This window comes from Anabrus simplex, chromosome 2, assembly GCF_040414725.1.
Source record: "Anabrus simplex isolate iqAnaSimp1 chromosome 2, ASM4041472v1, whole genome shotgun sequence".
Classification (NCBI taxonomy): domain Eukaryota; kingdom Metazoa; phylum Arthropoda; class Insecta; order Orthoptera; family Tettigoniidae; genus Anabrus; species Anabrus simplex.
This window is the reverse complement of record NC_090266.1, coordinates 353,700,520-353,720,674: the sequence shown is the minus strand read 5'-3', so window position 1 is coordinate 353,720,674 and position 20,155 is coordinate 353,700,520.

Genomic DNA, 20,155 nt, shown 5'->3' with positions numbered 1-20,155 from the left:
TTTTATAATTTGCTTTACGTCGCAACACACACATACGTATTATGGCAACTACGGGATGGGAAAAAGCAAGGAGCGGTAACGAAGCAGTCGTGGCGTGGTTTGAAATGTGGAAACCACGGAAAACCTTCTTCAGGCTGGCCGACAGTGGGATTTCAACCCATTGTCTCCCGAATGCAAGCTGACAGCTACGTGTCCAAAACCACGCGACCAAGCTCGGTGTGTTTGTATGTATGTATGTAGTGAACCCATTACTTTAGAGGCTAAGATTAGAGCGTAGCCATTGTTCTTTATGGTATATCATATCCCTCCGCGTATGTTAGTAGGCGATCGATATTCTCCAGAAACCCAGGTGTTTGAGGTTCCCAGTGCGGGTGACAGAATTACAAGGGAATTGTATCTTCTTGCATGAGCGAACCTCTTCGGAAATGCAAACTTCATGTCCGAATAGAGAAAAAACTTCGAGTTCGTCGTTCTTCCTCCTGATCAGTAGATTAAAAGAAAATGGAACGATTCCGGTAATAATAAAACCCCTAATTATACAGGTGAAATGCATGAAATGCAAGAGGATTTCTCCGTCTAAAATATCTGTTAGATATTACATATAGAATAAGAATATTGAAACAAAGTCGAAGTCATTGGCAGTGGTGATACAATGACGGGTTGCAGTGGAAGAAAATAGCCCGGGTGACGCGGAGGGCATTTCAGGCTTTGACGTTGTTTCAGTGGCCCCAAATGTTTTTTTTTTTTAATTTTAATCCCGTTCAACATCAGTGAATGGAGAAGTAAACTTTTGAGTGGTATGGTAGGATTATCTCCTTTCTGGTTACTTAGTATGTAAATCTGAATTTTCCTTCAGACGTTTTGGCAAAATAATAATCTAAATCAACAATAATGAGTTACCATGAGCTATCAACTTGTACGTAGTTTAGGAGGAAAATTTGAGATAATCTGTAACCAGATAAGACAACATTGTAGAGAATTTCATGAAACTTAATAAATTTCCCTCTACAGCACGTGACTGATTTGAAAAATAATTTGTTTTACGGAGCGTTAGGAACGTGCCTGCTGTGAAACTGCATGGGTGAAAAGAATAATGTGTGAGATATGCACAATAGAGCACATCGATCCTGAATCTGAATTACCTTGTTCATTTGCAGCGTTTACAGCTCGAAACGTTACGCTCTATAACACCCAAAAACATGTAAAATATGTATGCACTAAAATAATTATTGACGTACATTGTTACTATGCACCATTGAGTAGTTCTCCATTTCATTCTGCTGGATGATATTAAGATGGCCTTGTGGCTGAGATTGGTAAGTGATAAGCTTTGTATAAGCTAAGCTGCAACACAATCGCCAACCAATCAATCCATTAATCATTCAGTACAGTAAATTAGTTATTCACGAGTGATCTGCGTTTAGGGCAGTCGTTCAAGTGACAGATTTTCTATTTCTTGTTTACCTAGTCGTTTCTTAAATCACTGCAAAGAATTCAGAAATTAATTGAACATCTCCCATAGTCAATTATTCCAATCCCTCACTTCCCTTCCTATAAACGAATATTTTCCCCAGTTTGTCGTCTTGAATTCCAAATTTATCTCCATATTTCGTTCTTTCCTACATTTATAAACATAGATCAAAAGTATTCGTCTACTAATGTCATCGCACGCTGTCTCTCCACAGACAGCTGGGAACATACCACTTAACCGAGCAGCTCGTCTCCTTTCTCCCAAGTCTTTCCAGCCAAAACTTTGTAACATTTTCGTAACGCTACTCTTTCGTCAGAAATCACCCAGAAAAACTCGAGCTGCTTTTCTTTGGATTTTGTCCAGTTCTCGAATCAAGTAATCCTGGTGAGTATTCTATACATAGGAACCATAATCTTGTTGGTATCTTACCGGAGACCTACATGCCCTCTCTTTAAACCCTTACTACAACCCCTAAACACCCTCATAACCACGTGCAGAGATCTGTACCCTTCATTTACAATCCCCTTTATGTGAAGATCTTTCCTTACATTAATACCTCGGTACTTACAGTGATCCCCACAATGAACGTTCGCCCCATCAACACAGTAATTAAAACTGAGAGGACTTTTCCTATTAGTGAAACTCACAACCTGGTTTTTAGTATCGTTTATCATAATACTACTGCCTTCTGTCCATCTCGCGACATTTTCGAGGTCTTATTGCAGTTGGTCAAGAACTTGTACTTTATTTATTACTCTATACAGTATAACATCATCCTCAAAAAGCCTTATCTCGTATTCCAATTCTTTACTCGTATCATTTGTATGTATAAGAAAATATAAAGGTCCAACAATACTGTCTTGAGGAATTCCCCACTTTATTATTACAGGATCAGACAATGCATCGTCTATTCTAATTCTCTCAGTTCATTTTTCGAGAGATATTGTCAAACATTCTAGATAATAGTGCGTGTCTTCAACCCTTCTCCAGTATCTACTAACATCACTCTCTCGTATAAAGAGAACAACATATCAGTGTCTAAGGTGCCTATTATGAAGTATAATGCATTGTCATTTACCCAAACATGATAAACATCAGACGTTTAAGGACAAACAAATACTTCAGTAAATGCAACTTTCACTGCTGATAACCGTCACTTGAAATCTCGGAAACTGACTATTTCAGGCATGTGTATGTACTGTCATCATTACTGCCGGCCCCATGATATAGGGTCAGCGTGCCGGCTTCTTACCCGGAGGCCGCGGGTTCGATTTTTGGCCAGGAAGGGAATTTTTACCTGGATCTGAAGGCTGGCCCAAGGTTCGCTAAGCCTAAGTTATTATATTTGAGGCGCTATCTGACAGTGAGATAGTGGCCAGAGTCTAGAAAGCCAAGAATAACTGCCGAGAGGATTTGTTGTGACAACCACACGACACCTCGCAATCTGCAGCTCTTCGGGTTGAGCAGTGGTCGCTTGGCTGGCCAAGGTCCTTCGGAGCTATAGTGTCATGGGGTTTGTTTGCCATTATTATTATATAGACTAAATTGAATTGATAGAAGTCTCGTGGTAGCTGCATTTCCGGTCACTCTTTGAATATATTCAACAACTAATAAGATACCCGTGCTTCGCTACGGATTTAAACTGAAAGTTATTATTCAAAGTTTTACATTTCGGAGAGTCCACTTTCAGCTCAGCCTGTAAAATACACCCTCAGTTCGTATGTCAAACGTTTTTTGGGGTATAATTACTTATTTTCTGATCTAACACTCATTTGAACCACATACGGAAAAATTTGAATGTTTTAAACCCTATCGTATTTATCTTCTAGGATGAAAAAGCGACCAACCTATGAAATTTTGATTTTGTACGTCGAACAGTAATGGAGGAATGAATGCTGGTTTAGGGGGAGAATGATTAAAAATATTGATTAATGTCTAGTTTATAGAAGAAAACGCTTCATGTAAAATTGTATGTTTGTGCCTTAGACGGGTTCGGAAGAATGGATATTGTGTTTCAGAGAGTCAACCACTATCTAAACCCCTTAGGGGAGAAATATTTTGAAGTATACGATATTTTATACCTAGGATATAAAAGAAGACCCTTCTCGTAAAATACAACTTTGCACATCAAACGGTTTTGGAAGGATGAATAATTTCGTTTACGGAGCTAACCTCATATAACACTTTAGGGGTGGAATCTTAAACAATATCCTATTTCACACCTAGGATTTAAAAGATATACTGCTATTTGGAAATTCATCTTTGTATGTTACACAGTTTCGGAGGAAGGAATGAATATATTTGTTTTCGGATGTTAACCCCCATAAAAACTCTCTGAGCGGTTGAATTTATTTCAACACATAGGATCAAATTTGAAATTTTAACTTGATAAATCAAACGGTTTCAAAAAAATGCGTATTTTGGTCATCATTCCTCACCCCCCAGTCAAAAACCCTCTTAGGGGTGTACTGTTTTAAGCCCACTTCTTATTTTTATCCTCATAAAAATAATACGACTCTTTGTACACCCTCTTGTGTTGATTCCACACCCTCCCCGCCACTAAATACCTTTATTTTTAAAAGAGATCCCAAATAAAAATTTTCTCGTCCTTGACATACTTCGTTTTCGAGATGTAAGTATCCCCAAACAAAGAAATCAACTCAATTTTCAATTAATTCATCCCTCTCCCCTTAATTGGATTTTCAGAAACAAAAGAATGCGTGTTTATTTTTAAATTAAATTCCAAATACAAATTTTCAAGTCTGTAACATCTTCAGTTTATGAGATATAAGTATCGTCATAAAAAAAATTCAACCCCTTTTCATTCTTTTTTACAACCCCCACTCCTTACGTGTTTTTCCGAAACAAAAACATACGTGTTACTTTATTGTGAAAATATATTATAAATACCAATTTTCACGTCTGTAATATGTCGAGTTTTTGAGATATGCTCATGCTCATTTTAAAAATTCACCCCCTTTAACACTTCACTTTTAGTGAATTTTCAGAAAACAAATTATCCGTCTTCCTTTACTTTTACTTGAGATTCTAAATACCGATTTTCACCTCTGTAACATCTTCAGTGTTTGATATATAAGTACCCTCATAAAAAGAATTCAACACTTTCTTCACTTCTTCTCACTTGCTCCACCCCCATAGGTGGATTATTCGAAAACTAAAAAATAAGTGTTAATTTATTTTTAAAGAAGATTCCAAATACAATTGTTTATGTCTGTAACATCTCCATTTTTTGACATATAAGTATCCTCATAAAAGTGAATTTTCCGAAAACAAGAAATATGTCCTTGTTTATATTTAAAGGAGATTCCAAATACCATTTTTCACGTGTGTAATATCTTCAGGTTTGGAGATACCAGTATCATAACAAAAATAATTCAACCCCAATTTCGGTCAAGTTTACCCTTATTAATTGTTTTTTCCGAAAACAAAAAAAATGGAATTGTTACTTTATTTTGAAAAGAGAATTAAAATACCAGTGTTCACGTATATAATATGTTAAGTTTTTGATATATACTGTAGATATGCTCATTTTAAATATTCATCCCCTACTTAAGTGTATTTTTAGAAAAAAATATTATGCGTGTTCCTTTATTTTACAGAAGATTCCAAATACCAATTTTTACGTCTGTAACATGTTAGGTTTTTGAGGTCATTTGCAGATATACTCATTTTTAAAATTCACCCCCTTTGTCACTCCTATTTTTCCCATCTTAAGTAGATTTTCAGAAAGCAAAATACCATATTTATTTTTAAAGGAGATTTCAAATACCAATTTTCATGACTATAATTTCTTCAATTTTTGAGGTTTAAAAATTTTCATAAACTGCATTCAACCAATTTTTCACCCCCCTTAAGAGGATTCTCCGAAAACCAAGAGTAGTTTTCCTTATTTTTAAAGGAGATTTCAAATACCAGTGTTCACGTAGTTAAACTGTTAAGTTTTTGAGATTTAGATACCTATTATAAAAATTCACCCCCCCTTTCCCCCTTAGTGACGGAATATAAAAAATCCTCCCTTATTGAGCACTTACATTGTAATATAAATGTATCCTCAAATTTTCATTTCTCTATGTCCAGTAGTTTTGGCTCGGCGATGATGAGTCAGTCAGTCAGTCAGTCAGTCAGTCAGTCAGTCAGTCAGTCAGTCAGTCAGTCAGTCAGGACATGTTGTTTTATATATAGACTAACAATTACCCGTGGCTTCGCTCGCGTGGATTTCGTAATTTGATAAAAATAATCGTTCCTCGGCATTTTACTAAGGAATTATCTGAAAAATTCATAGAGTAGAAAAACTTGCCCAAAAATGGAGTTTCATTTACCCCAGAAATTCTTTGTAAACCATGTTTTTGGTATTACCTTTTGGAGCTAACACGACCGTGCGACATAGAACTGTACATGTGAGAAACAGTCTTCTCTCAAGTCGAAAAAATAAATACTTCTTTATTTTTAAGGAAGATTCCAAATACCTATTCCACATCTGTAATATCTTCCGTTTTTGAGATATGTATAAGTATCCCCCAAAAAAGAATTCAACCCCTCGATCAGGCCTTCCCCTACCCCATCCCCATCTAAGTGCATTTTCGAAAACAAAAATACATGTTTCCTTATTTTAAAAGCAGATTCCAAATACCAATTTTCACGTCTGCAACATCTTCAGTTTTTAATATATAAGTATCCTCATAAAAATAATACAACTATTTATCACGTTTTTTCACTCCCCGTTAAGTGTCTTCTCCGAAAACAAAAAAGGTACATGTTCCTGTATTTTTAAAGGACTTTGCAAATGCCACATTTCTTGTCTCTAACATGTTAAGCTTTTGGCATATAATGTAGATATATCGGTACTCATTTTAAAAATTCTTCCGCTTTTCCAATTCTTTTCAGCCCCTTAACTGGATATAATGGAGAGGAAGAGCACTGTCCGATAGGCGGTTTTGTTTCGGCAACGACGATATTATCATACTAATCACAATTTTAAATTGTCTATTAAATAATACATATACTTACTGGTGTTCGTATCTCGGTCGACAAAATCGTTATTGGTCGTTTTTCGGGAGGAGAATCCATCATTCGTGGTGCAATTCTTCTGAACTGTGTGGTTCTGTACACCTGCAATATTAGCAAAATAATCGGGTAAACAATACATCTACGGAATTCGACTGAACAGAAATAAATGCCACTCATGGTTAAATACAAAACTTAAAAAATAAGACCGTAATATTCTCAACCATTCCAGTAACGTGTGCTACAATCCAGTAGGACTATACTTTGATGACTTTGATGTCAATGGACTTGCATTTAATACCAGCAACATAAATACACATATTATTGTATACAGAACATTAGAAATGAATTTCTGGAATTAAATTCCTTGTTTCGAATACTGTATTTACCTTTCACGTCCGCATACCAGCGGCGTAACCAAGAATTGACGATCGGAGAGGATGTGGGATGCCGAGACGTTCGTCTCTAATTTAGATAAAAAGGATCTAAAAGTCAATTTTGCTCTGCAACAATGACATTTAAAGTACAATTTGACGCAACGAAATTTGTTACGGAATCCATTTTCCGTCGTTGGAGAGTGAATCCGTTGAGAAAATTCTCTGGTGTTATTTTCACTTCGCTGTGTACTTTAAGTAGCGGCAGTCCATTCAGGTGTCCTTCACTGCTTGAGCTGCGCAAATAAGTTTTAAATCTCCGGAGAGTCCAAGAACTCCTTTTTGAACAGTCATCACAGGTCGAGTACTGCACCCATAAGGGAATGTGCGTAATTAATGCATAAATTAAATGTTCAATTTTTCGCATATGAGAATACAGCAGTAGGCTGGGAAAAGATTGCAGTCCCACAAAGCAACTGCCAGGCGCCGTTCAGACTGAAAATATATCCACAGAATACGTTTTAAGGCACGAACAGGATGTAGCTAGCCTGAATGGTACGTCCAATTATATTTTATGATGCCGACGGGAAGTGAAAACTTTCTATCCAGTTCCCACGTGAATCCGCACGTTGGAATGCACTTGGCCCAGAAGAGTGAGTGAGACACGAATAATACCCGTCATCCCCTAGCAGAAAATGGAAGAATCCAATCTACCAAGAGCGCGAACGTCTCAGCCAATCACAAAATTGCAAATTTTAATGTCTTGTCATAGCGGGAATCTACAGCTAGTATTTCGCGATTTGGTGACCGAAGTAGCTGTAAAATATTGTGTCCTGACTTCCAAGTAATATTTAAGGATAATAATAATAATTTCGTGTGGCTACTACTAGCCGAGTGCAGCCCTTGTAAGGCAGACCCTCCGACGAGGGTGGGCGGCATCTGCCATGTGTAGGTAACTGCGTGTTATTGTGGTGGAGGATAGTGTTATGTGTGGTGTGTGAGTTGCAGGGATGTTGGGGACAGCACAAACACCCAGCCCCCGGGCCATTGGAATTAACCAATTAAGGTTAAAATCCCCGACCCGGCCGGGAATCGAAGCCGGGACCCTCTGAACCGAAGGCCAGTATGCTGACCATTCAGCCAACGAGTCGGACATATTTAAGGATTTATCAGTGCAAGTGTGTGGTTAATCAGTGGTTAAATAAGAAATGTTCAACTTTTCATGGAAGAGTGGTATCGCCCAGGAAGTGAACCGTCATGGCGGGGAGGCGCCATACTGTGACAGAAAATAGAGCCACTGACGCGCGCCGTCGTAGGAATTAACCTGTGATCGTTTCTCATAACGCAATGTAACACATAAATCGGACCAGAATTAGGAAGATTTTGAACACATTTTCTAAAATTCTAACCTACGGACACAGGATAAATCGGTCCCAAGTGCAGGATTATTAAGCCACATCCCTTCCACAGGACTATTTTCGAAGTGGGGGGAGGACTGTTTACAAAAGCAAAGACACCAGGGTGGTAAACCTCAGTCTCGTGGTAAACTTCAGTCTCGTAGGAAATCTTCAATCTCGTCGGAATTCTCAGTCTTGTGAGAATTCGCAGTCTTGTAAGAATCTTCAGTGTCTTATACAGTAGTTGACATCCGAGTGAGTAATGTATTTATTTGTGAGAGTAATATCTTAGCCGAAATGAACACTTTGACAAACTTTTATTCAACTTGAGATTATGCAGATATAATCAGGCAATTAAATTAACAAATGACAATGGTAGTTATATTCTCAACACTTGCCATGAATGAACTTAAGGTGCTAGGACCGAGGTGAACATTGAATCTCGTCGTAACACGTAGCTGCATAACATTTTCCCTATTTCACGTGTAGCTTGTATATTTCGTGGAAAAGTCATATGTTGGAGAACGATTATTAAAAAATTCTCCACATCATTGGGAACATTACATGTAATTTTTCCACACTCTCATAGAACTATTATTGCAAGTGAGATATTTGGGAGCAGAATTAGTCCAGCCAGTTACAGGGAGAAAAACTTTGTTTTCATAATTGGAATGCTGCCGCAGTAAGACCTTGAGTCCAGTGTCATGGTCAGAGAAGGTGAATAACCAATAATCCTTTACACAGACAATCTGAGAGGGGTGAGAGAGAGGCAACAGCAGGCAGGTAGCGGAGTTCAGACTTTCGACTTCACTTCAGGTGATCAATGCAGTATCATTGAATATTCTTCGTAGGAGTGTTAAAATGCGAGTGTTAATATAAATATGGACGTGTGCAACGATATTGTAAAAATGCATCAAGTTTGCGTGTGGGACCTCTTGGATAACATCAGCTTGAAGATGAAATACTAAATTCATCATGACGGGGTCCGGAGGATGATCTGACCTGCCTCCAGCACAAATAAGGTAAATGAGCAAAATGTAAATCTGTAAACAAGTAGGGCTATGAACAGTCGATGATCAAAAATGTAGTTTAGGATTTTAGATAGGACTATAAATAATTCACGGATCGGATGATAATTATAAAATTAGGATAATAATAATAATAATAATAAGAAGAAGAAGAAGAAGAAATAAGTGTTAGCGTGTGTTACTTGCGCAGTTTTCTTTTAATGTAAGTCATTTTGACATGTGAGAATCCTATTTTACTAAGAAATTTACATACGGTGTAGTGCAGATTTTTAAAGTGATGATAATAATAATAATAGTTGTGGTAATGAGCGGTATTTTTGTTGACATTTTGATTCTGTGGATGCTGCCATGTTAGTTTAAATGTTTATTTTGCTATTAGCGCATTAGGTTTATTATTTCATGTTCTGTAATCATTATTCAGATGACCGTTTCCGGTAGCTCTCATAATTTGTATTTCGCGACGATGGTTGATACGCGAAGATTTAATTTCTTTATGTAACGTGGTTACACAGTTCGATAGCCGTGTTTTTGAGAGGCAATCTCGTTATTTCAGTTATTTATTTAGTGACAGGAAGCCATTGATAAGTTAGCTCTGATATTTCATAAGATGTGAAACGGTGGATGATCAAAGTAACGAGCAAAGTAATAGTAATATCCCTGATGTTCTGTGGTGAGAAATGGAAAATGTGATATTTGGACCATGTTATTAATAGTGTCGTATAAATGGATGCGTGAACGACACAGTTATTTCGCCCGCCGTATTATGAGTTACTACGTCGAGAATATTGATTAATAAATAGAATTGAGAGATGAATTATTTAACCGAGAGTGTTAAATATATGACGACATGTGTTATGGTTGTAGGCGGAAAGCCTGTAGTGCTTCAAATAGTTTCCAGGGAAAATAAATGCTCGGAAAATATGCAATCGCGAGCCCGAGATAAGTTGTGAACAGTGCGACTGATCAATGCGTGTTTCGACAGTCAAGTCTAATCATTGATGACATGTAATGCGAATAATTATTGTCTGTAAAGATTGAATAAGGTCATGTCCAGACATTTTAGTCTGAGGTTAGAAGGTTGCCATCAAATTCACATAATTTTTGCTACTTGGAACAGGGTAACATTTTATGCTTCTTCATTGCGCATATTTTTTTAAATTTTATTTGGCAGCGATTTTTGGGATCTAGACTTTTATTATGATATCATTTCTTTGTATATATTTTGTCACCGTATTATTTTAAATCTGATACGTGAATTGTGTTTGATTTAATGTCTGTAAATAGAATAGAATAGGCGTAGTCAGATTATTTTAATTTCAGTATTTCTTAGGAGCAGTGTTTCTCCATTGACATGTTCATTTATGTAAATAAGATTTCATATGTTAGGGTAAGAGATCATCGATTATCTCATAGTCAAAAATATAGTAGTGGGATGCTCATATAAAAGGCAGTCAGTAATCACCAAGTCTTAGAAATCCACTACATTTCAGTTAGGCAAATGAAGCGATCTTTAATAAGCAGTTGTATCACAAGTGCCGTAAATGAGTGACATAAATTAGATGGGATCTGCCTTCATCTAGAGTTGGTACCACACAAATACGCGTGCACAATGAAAATGCAGACAGCGGCAAACTAGGTAAAGTTAATGATGTAAAGGGATCGCTTTCATTTCAGATGTAAACCTGAGGCACTTGGCCTAATTAATTTAAGTAATTTTAAGCGTCCAGACTATCACAGCCAAGTAAATAAGATTTAACAAATTAAATGAGTGGTGGTAGCACTCAGGTGTTCAGTTCAGTATAAAATTTCCTTGTTTTCAGCCACAAGCAGTTTAAACATGTGGCAAAGATTATATAACAGAAAAAGTACAATGTTCATGGTTGTTTTCCTTTTCTCTCTTTTCGTTATTATTACACATGGTCAGTGTATTTTGTTATTATTTTAGAGTGGGGTGCTTCCCAAATGAATTTAAACATGAGTTAAATATTTGACAGACACCTTAACGTCAATGTCAATTGGATGGATTAATAAATCAATTAATTAATTACTGAATTTATTGTGAGATGACATTTTCAAGGTATTATAAATCATTCATTCAAATGATACTATATTTCTGACCAGTGTTTAAATGTGGTCACGTCATCGTCATGGAGACAGTGGTTCGATGTAATCCAGAACACTAAAATTTAATCGACATTCAGTCAAAAATTTATTAAGGCAGATTATTAATTTATTGTAACGCAGATCTTCTAATTGTTTAAATTTTAATTTCATTTCACATTATTTCATTTTACACCAGTTTACTTTCATTTACATTTTGCAAATTTTGTTAAATAAACCATTTTATTTATTTAAATTTTAATTAAGTCTTTGGGTACCGTCATTTAATAGTTTAGTTTACCCCCTCTTTCATTTCCTCACCCCCCGATCGACGTGTGGCCCATCAACCCGAGGGATCGAAAGACGCACCATCTCTGAGGAAGAAGAGTCTACATGCGGCGGTAGGTATTTTTTAAATGTCATTATTTTCAGGAGCAGCCGGCGCACATATCAAGAAAGACGACCACCCCATTTGGGTGCCTTTAAAAGGGCACAGTGCATAGCGTTTTGGGAAGTCTGAATATGTTGGAAGGGAATCTGATGAGATGAACTGGAACTCTCAAAGGCGGTTGAAGAAGAACTTGCAGACGTAACAAGTTCCTACTCCGTTTACCTTATTTCAAACTCAGCTTTGATTTCAGAAACTGGATTTAGCAAATCACTGTTATAAAATATCACTGCTGAAATGGTTTCCCATTAACTCCCCGACCCCCGACATCACAAAATTTTGTGACCACCATCTGGAGTATTTGGAGTACCAACGAAGGAATTTACCCTGATACTCAGTAATATTTCGGTGGCTCACTTTCCATGCAGTTTTCCCTGTTTTTATGCATTACTACTCGTCACGGGAATTTTTGTAAATCAACTCTGTTGTCGTTGCAAAGTCCTTAAGCAGACTCAGCACTTGAGTTAAAATTTGCGTATTCATTTGCGTATTCATTATTTTTAAAATTCTATAACGTGTGCAGGAATACGTCTACGTGTTCCAAGCACATAATTAAATCATATCTTACAGATTTCAGTGACAGTAGCAAGAGTTATATTTTTACATACTAGTAAACGTACTAAAAATTTTATCGTGTATTACTTGCTAATAACTGATAATTGTTAGCTCTCCAGTGTTCGCGTGGATCACAATAGTTGATCCAGCCGTTTAGCTCTTTCGCTTCTGTTTTTGGTATGGCTGTTGACCTTGAGCATCTGTGTACCTTCCTCCGCCCAATCCCCTCTCTGATAACGCAGTAGTCTGCTAATCTTGACTGATGATTGTTGCGTTATAAAGCAATTTATTCTTGTGGATCACAACTGTGATCCGTACGACCACTAGCGTGACTTCTTTTGACTTCGTATTTTCTTATTACGGTGCCAAATCTCAGTTCATGTGCATATATCTACTCCGTTTTACGATATTGTATTAAATATTGGTATATAAGAACAAAATTCCATCTCTTGGCACAGGCCAGAGTAAGGTGTAGCTTCCACCGAAGTCCCAGTCAACATCCATGGCTGTGACAATATGGAAGTTGCTGGGGTTTGGGTAGTGCCGAGTAATGACATTCAGAGCACGACTAGTGCATCTGAGTGTTATGAAAGGTGTTGCTCATAGGGTCAGTCGTGCTGCAATAGTACTTTCTGACCCAGTGAGGAAAGCAATGGCAAACTACCTCACTCCTCACCTTGCCTAGTACGCCTCATTTTGGTGCTTCCATTGGTTTTTGGGGTTTCCGTATAAGCGCATAACCTTTGGTGGTGCTATTTGAGGATCCAACCAGCCTCTGGGCTGATGTCCTAACAGACAGAAGGACAAAATGGATGACTATGAGAATATCGTCGCTTCACCGGTAAAGCGTTGTATCCCACAATACTCTTCCTATCCATTATTCTACTTAAGACTGGTCACGCCTCCCAGCCACATATGGATACGCAGTCCATCAGAACAATGTCCGTTGTGTTCGTTTTCCTATGTCGACGATTAAACGAAAATGAACCTTACATGCATTGTACACTAGGAGTGCGAAATACGTAATGCAAACATACATTCCTACAGTACGGTACTGTAAGGTTCATTTTCCTTTACACCTGGGCATAGGAAAATGAACACAACAAAATTTGTTCTGATGGACAGCATATCCATACGTGGCTGGGAGACGTGACCAGTCTTAAGGAGAATAATTGATAGGAAGAGCTTTGTGGAATACAACCTTTTACCGGTCGAGCGACGATATAAATCGATGGCTTAATGAACCAGAGAGTGAGATACCTCAAAATATTATGGCGGGAGTAAATGAGACAAATCACAATGTCGGGTAATTTTTCAGGTATTTCTTATAAATGCATGCATAATTATATTATATTGTACCGAAAATAATTTTCTTTTCACAATACATAATCATATCCATTCAATGAATAGCATAGAATAGCCTTACATCACGAAGAAAGTCGGATCACAATTGTGATCCACGTAACCACTTTTCTTTGCGCAACCAACAGAGTGTTAGTGAACGTGTCTTTGTCGAACTTGTTCGGTAGCCTACTTTACGCACGCTCATTAAAACTGTCGATGAAAGTTCTCTATAAGTAGTTAAGGCTTCATGGCACTGTTCCCAATGTGTTTTACACAATCATTGTTGAGTCTGCTATGTATTTACACATTTACTAGTGTCTTATCTGTGTTTTATATTTCTCTCAAAAAGTTCATTCCTTTTGGAGAAATACGGAATAACGTTACAGCATCATCGACAATACAAATTCCTACTAAACTCCATCCTTACTAGAAACCCTGCATCTTAATAACATGTGAAATTTTCCATCATTTTCGTCTGCACCAAAAATAATTGATGGTCCAGTGTCCCTGTGTCCTTCTTTGAGAATGTTTTTGGCACCCAATAATCACGACTATTCCCGTTCGTCTATTCTGCAACATTTTCCCCGTAAGCGTGCTATCTGGGCTTGAAAATGTTTAGAACTTTGTACTACACAGATACTGTACTACATTGCTTATGATACCGAGTTTGATCATGAGAACGAAAATATTCAAGAGTGTTCTTTCAAATTGTGAAAGATTTTGACATCACGTTTCCCAGCTTATATATTCCTCGCCCTCATTCTCTAGTAATAAACAAGCCACATATGCGACAAAGAACTTCTTCACTAAAATGAATAAACCATATCGTCGCTCGACCGGTAAAAGGTTGTATTCCATAAAGCTCTTCTTATCAATTATTCTCCTTAAGACTGGTCACGCCTCCCAACCACGTATGGATATGCAGTCCATCAGAACAAATTTTGTTGTGTTCATTTTCCTATGCCCATGTGTAAAGGAAAATGAACCTTACAGTACCGTACTGTAGGAATGTACGTTTGCATTACGTATTTACTCACTCCTAGTGTACAATGCATGTAAGGTTCATTTTCGTTTAATCGTCGACATAGGAAAACGAACACAACAGACATTGTTCTGATGGAATGCGTATCCATATGTGGCTGGAAGGCGTGACCAGTCTTAAGGAGAATAATGGATAGGAAGATCATTGTAGGATACAACGTTTTACCGGTGAAGCGACGATATCCATTTAAATTGATTAAGTCCACAAGAAATGAAAAATGAGATAAGGCCAACATTTCCTCCTTCACATCATTTAGCATTGATTAACACTAGCGTAGAGCTGCAAAACGTCTTTTATGTTCCTTATTTTGTAGGTTAAGAATCATGGACTGCTGCAGAGACCCGTATGTCCACTGCGAAGCTTGCTGCATAGACCCTTATGTCTAATCACTAAAGAGAGGTGCAAGTACCATTATGTCCATACCCATAAGCCTCTATATACTAGTGGAAACGCAGCAAACACTATTATATCCACGAAAGTTTTTTTTTGCTCCGGTTCTTGAAATTAATGACCAAAGTAATGGAAAGAAAATAAAAAATGAAAAATAAATAATAGCATATACGACATACATAAATTAAGAACAATAATACAACCAAATTTGGTCACACTGTCAGCTTGGCTGCACTGATTGTAAGCTGCAATGTGGCATTTTCAACTAAAGCCTAGCAAACGGGTAATGCATTACTGGGCATGAAGAAGTTCTTTACAATACAGATTATTCTGTAGCTAAGTCGATTTTGAAAAGAGGAAAGAACTGGGACGTAGTTCAACCACAGATTATGTTTGAGAAAATTAAGTTTAAAAAAAAAAGTGAAGGATCTGAAATGCCTGCTTGAAACACACTTCACAGAAGACTGGAAAATTTAGAAGACCTGATTTTTTTAAAGGATACACCGACTAGGATGAATGGTTTGGTAAATGAAATGTCGTATGGCTTTTAGTGCCGGGATATCCCAAATGGTTTGGTGATAATGATAGACAGTTCCACATCTAGAAGATGTTGATTGAATTGAATTGAATTGAATTGGCGTATGGCTTTTAGTGCCGGGAGTGTCCGAGGACAAGTTCGGCTCGCCAGATGCAGGTCTTTTGATTTGACTCCCGTAGGCGACTTGCGCGTCATGATGAGGATGAAAGGATGGTGAAGACGACACATACACCCAGCCCCAGTGCCAGTGAAATTAACCAATTAAGGTTAAAATTCCCGACCCTGCCGGGAATCGAACCCGGGACCCCTGTGACCAAAGGCCAGCACGCTAACCATTTAGCCATGGAGCCGGATGATGTAGATGATTACTTATTAGACATTCCTGAAGGAAGTGAAGTAATGGCCATTTAAAGCAATTGGATTATTACTGTACTACTTTTAATATATAAGTTTTCTTTGGCTATTGAAGTGACTTAATTAATATATTTTTCATCTTCTGTTGTTTGAGCCATAATTTTATACAGCCTGAAGAATGACAACTAGATCAGATTAAACTTGACAGTTTAAATGAATGTAAAGAACCTGCTGCCCTTTCTGACCTAGTTTGAAGTTAATATTTTGTGGAATATTGTTTTGTTCTTCTGTCACAAAATAAAGGAAATTTAAACAGTATAAAAATGGAAATGATATATAGTAATTAAATGATTTCTTCTTCCTTCCTCCAGTCCACCTAAGTTTATGTTCCCAGTACTGTAGCATATGCCATTAATTACATTAAGCTGTTTACTGTTGCAAATACCCGCATGTACAACGTAATGCAGCAAAATGCTTTGTGTCCAAACTAAACATTTAAATATCTAGATAATCATAGAAATTTCATTTATCTCGCACATGAATTTAAAATAAAATATTTTTTTCTAATTTTATGCTCAAAGAATTGTGATCCCTCCTCTCGCACTTGAAAAAGACACTTTTTTCTTTGTTTGTGAAAAAAATTATAATGGACTTAAGGCTCTTTGCATCTTGGCAACTCATTTGAAAAAATGTAGAATTCTAATCTGAATCAAGTGGGGATAATTAATCTTGTTAGATCACTTATGTGCGGTAATTGTAGTAGATCGCAAGTGTAACTCTGTCAGCTTTGCAACATGCTGATTGGGTTTCATGAACTTTACGGCTGCCTTGGAGGAGCGCAGTTCCCAGTGCTGCTCAGAGTTCGTTTCCCGGAAATTACTTGAATCCTCAAAACAATGCTTGAGATGGCTATGAGATTGGAGGAAAAATAAAATAAAAATGCAAGTCAGTGCTGAAGTGTTATTCAAATCCGGACGCCTTGGGCGGGGGAGCGGGAAATGCTCTCCAGATGCAAAAATATAACCACATGTCTATCATGAAAGAGAAAAGCTCTATTGAAAGTCTTCCCTTAGTATCAGTGTGTATCAGTACCCCCACCTAAGACCCAGATTGAGCTTTTTCAGTGAGCGAATCAACGTTCAATCTATGCTGGAGATGGTATAAATTCATAGCAGAGTAGCCCAAATAACCAGGTGCCTTATCGAAACCTGAATATGAGCTATCTGGTCATTGTCATCTGATATGACAAAGGCTCCTGATAAGGTGTCTTAAACGGAAGTTGGGGTGGGTTATTCACCTGCTTTCTGCTCCTCACGCGAGCACGTGTCCACGCCCAGTATTGGTTAACTTCCCAGATCTCACAACGGAAGACAGCTGCCCGAAGAGATGGCCTGAAGGTACTGGAGTTACAATAGACCTGTATTCAGATGCATTACCTTCCTCCATAGAGGGTATCACCTGTTCCTTATGTCAGTCACGTCCTCAGTGACTTCACGAAGCTCAGCAAACCCCATTACAGCTCTCAATCCAAGGTGATTTTTTTTTGCTATTGGCTTTACGTCGCACCGAAACAGATAGGTCTTCTGGCGGCAATGGGACAGGAAAGGGCTAGGAGTGGGAAGGAAGAGGCCGTGGCCTTAATTAAGGTACAGCCCCAGCATTTGCCTGGTGTGAAAATGGGAAATCACGGAAAACCATCTTCAGTGCTGCCGACAGTGGGAATGCAAGGTTTAAAACCTTGGTATTCGAACCCGGGGTTTTTTGCCTTAGAGGCACAAAACTACTCCTACGCCACGGGACGGGTAATTCTACAACATATCCGAGCCAGTGCACTGAACAGTAGCGTAGAAGTATAAGCTATACAAAGTTATTTGAAGTAAAATATTAAACCTGGGGCTTGCTGACAGACACATTTTAGAGTCCAGACGTGTGACTGGGATGTATGCGACATTCTACATCCTGCCTCGAATCCGAGCACAGACGTATGTTTAATAGCTTGTCGCTATCTGCAAATTTATTTAATATACTTTATTTTATATTGCATATCGGCAAAAATCAACGTAAGACAATATACAAATTGGGGCATACTGTACAATCGAAGATGACTGAAATTGAAATCTTCGATAATACATTAAGGTGCTTTATACACAAAAAACTCTTTTTCTTCAGCTCCGTCTGATAGTTCGCATGCCCTTCGACCCTGTACCCATTTCAATACAAAAATTTAAGGTAGTTTTCATTTCTTTGTAAGATAGTTGCATTTTAGTGAAGAGTTTCAGCCTCTGTCCTAGTCAGATTATTTTTTGTGGTATATGAGCACAACACTGCTCGGTATCTTACGTGCTTTCTTATTAATTTAATACCGAGCTCAATAGCTGCAATCACTAGAGTGAGGCCAGTATCCAGTATTCAGAAAATAGTGGGATCAAACCGCACTGTGGGCAGCCCTGAAGATGGTTTTCAGTGGTTTCCCATTTTCACACTAGGCTGTACCTTAATTAAGGCCACGGTCACTTTCTTCCCACTCCTAGTCATTTCCTGTCCCATCGTCGCTATAAGACCTATCTGTGACGGTGCGACGTACTGTAACTTGTAAAAAAAATAGTATTAATTTAATTGCATTCACTCTCACAGTCAATGAATAAACAAAGAAGAACGTATATGTCATAATTTAACTTACTTGGATGGTTTACTTAAAATATTGTTTGAATCCTCACTTCTTGTTATTCTCGAGGATGAACCACAATATCCACATTTAATTCAAAACTGAAGGGGTTGCATGTGAAAAATCACCGAAAACTCCTACTATATTTTCAAAAATTAAAATGTGAAAGTTTATACTAATATGCACTGGCGTGCGGAAAATATGGCCCATTTCCGTAGATCACGAAAATACATTTTCTTCCACATTTACCTAACTATCACTTGACTCCACTCAGCACTTACTGCTTCGCTCTATGACTGGATTCAAGTAGGCCTAAATCGGGATTAAAATGATGGATCAGTAAAGGAATGAATGCGAGGTGTGAAATTAAGAAGAAGAAATTAAGAATAGCCTTCCTCCGGCTTCTTGGCTAAATGGTCAGCTTAGTGGCTTTGGGATCAGAGGGTTACGGGCTCGATTCAAGAGCGGGTCGGGGATTTTTGACTAGGACTGGTCCATTCCTCTAGCTCGGTTGATGGGTATTTGCGTTCATAATTATATACATACACTGACTGACAGAGCAAATGCAACACCAAGAAGGAGTGGTTCGAAAGGGATGAAAGTTGGGGGAAAAGCAGAGACGGCACGGACGAATAATTGATGTTTATTTCAAACCGATATGCAGGTTACACAATGCGCACGGCATCGACTCAGTAGGATGTAGGACCACCGCGAGCGGCGATGCACGCAGAAACACGTCGAGGTACAGAGTCAATAAGAGTGCGGATGGTGTCCTGAGGGATGGTTCTCCATTCTCTGTCAACCATTTGCCACAGTTGGTCGTCCGTACGAGGCTGGGGCAGAGTTTGCAAACGGCGTCCAATGAGATCCCACACGTGTTCGATTGGTGAGAGATCCGGAGAGTACGCTGGCCACGGAAGCATCTGTACACCTCGTAGAGCCTGTTGGGAGATGCGAGCAGTGTGTGGGCGGGCATTATCCTGCTGAAACAGAGCATTGGGCAGCCCCTGAAGGTACGGGAGTGCCACCGGCCGCAGCACATGCTGCACGTAGCGGTGGGCATTTAACGTGCCTTGAATACGCACTAGAGGTGACGTGGAATCATACGCAATAGCGCCCCAAACCATGATGCCGCGTTGTCTAGCGGTAGGGCGCTCCACAGTTACTGCCGGATTTGACCTTTCTTCACGCCGACGCCACACTCGTCTGCGGTGACTATCACTGACAGAACAGAAGCGTGACTCATCGGAGATCACGACGTTCCGCCATTCCCTCATCCAAGTCGCTCTAGCCCGGCACCATGCCAGACGTGCACGTCTATGCTGTGGAGTCAATGGTAGTCTTCTGAGCGGACGCCGGGAGTGCAGGCCTCCTTCAACCAATCGACGGGAAATTGTTCTGGTCGATATTGGAACAGCCAGGGT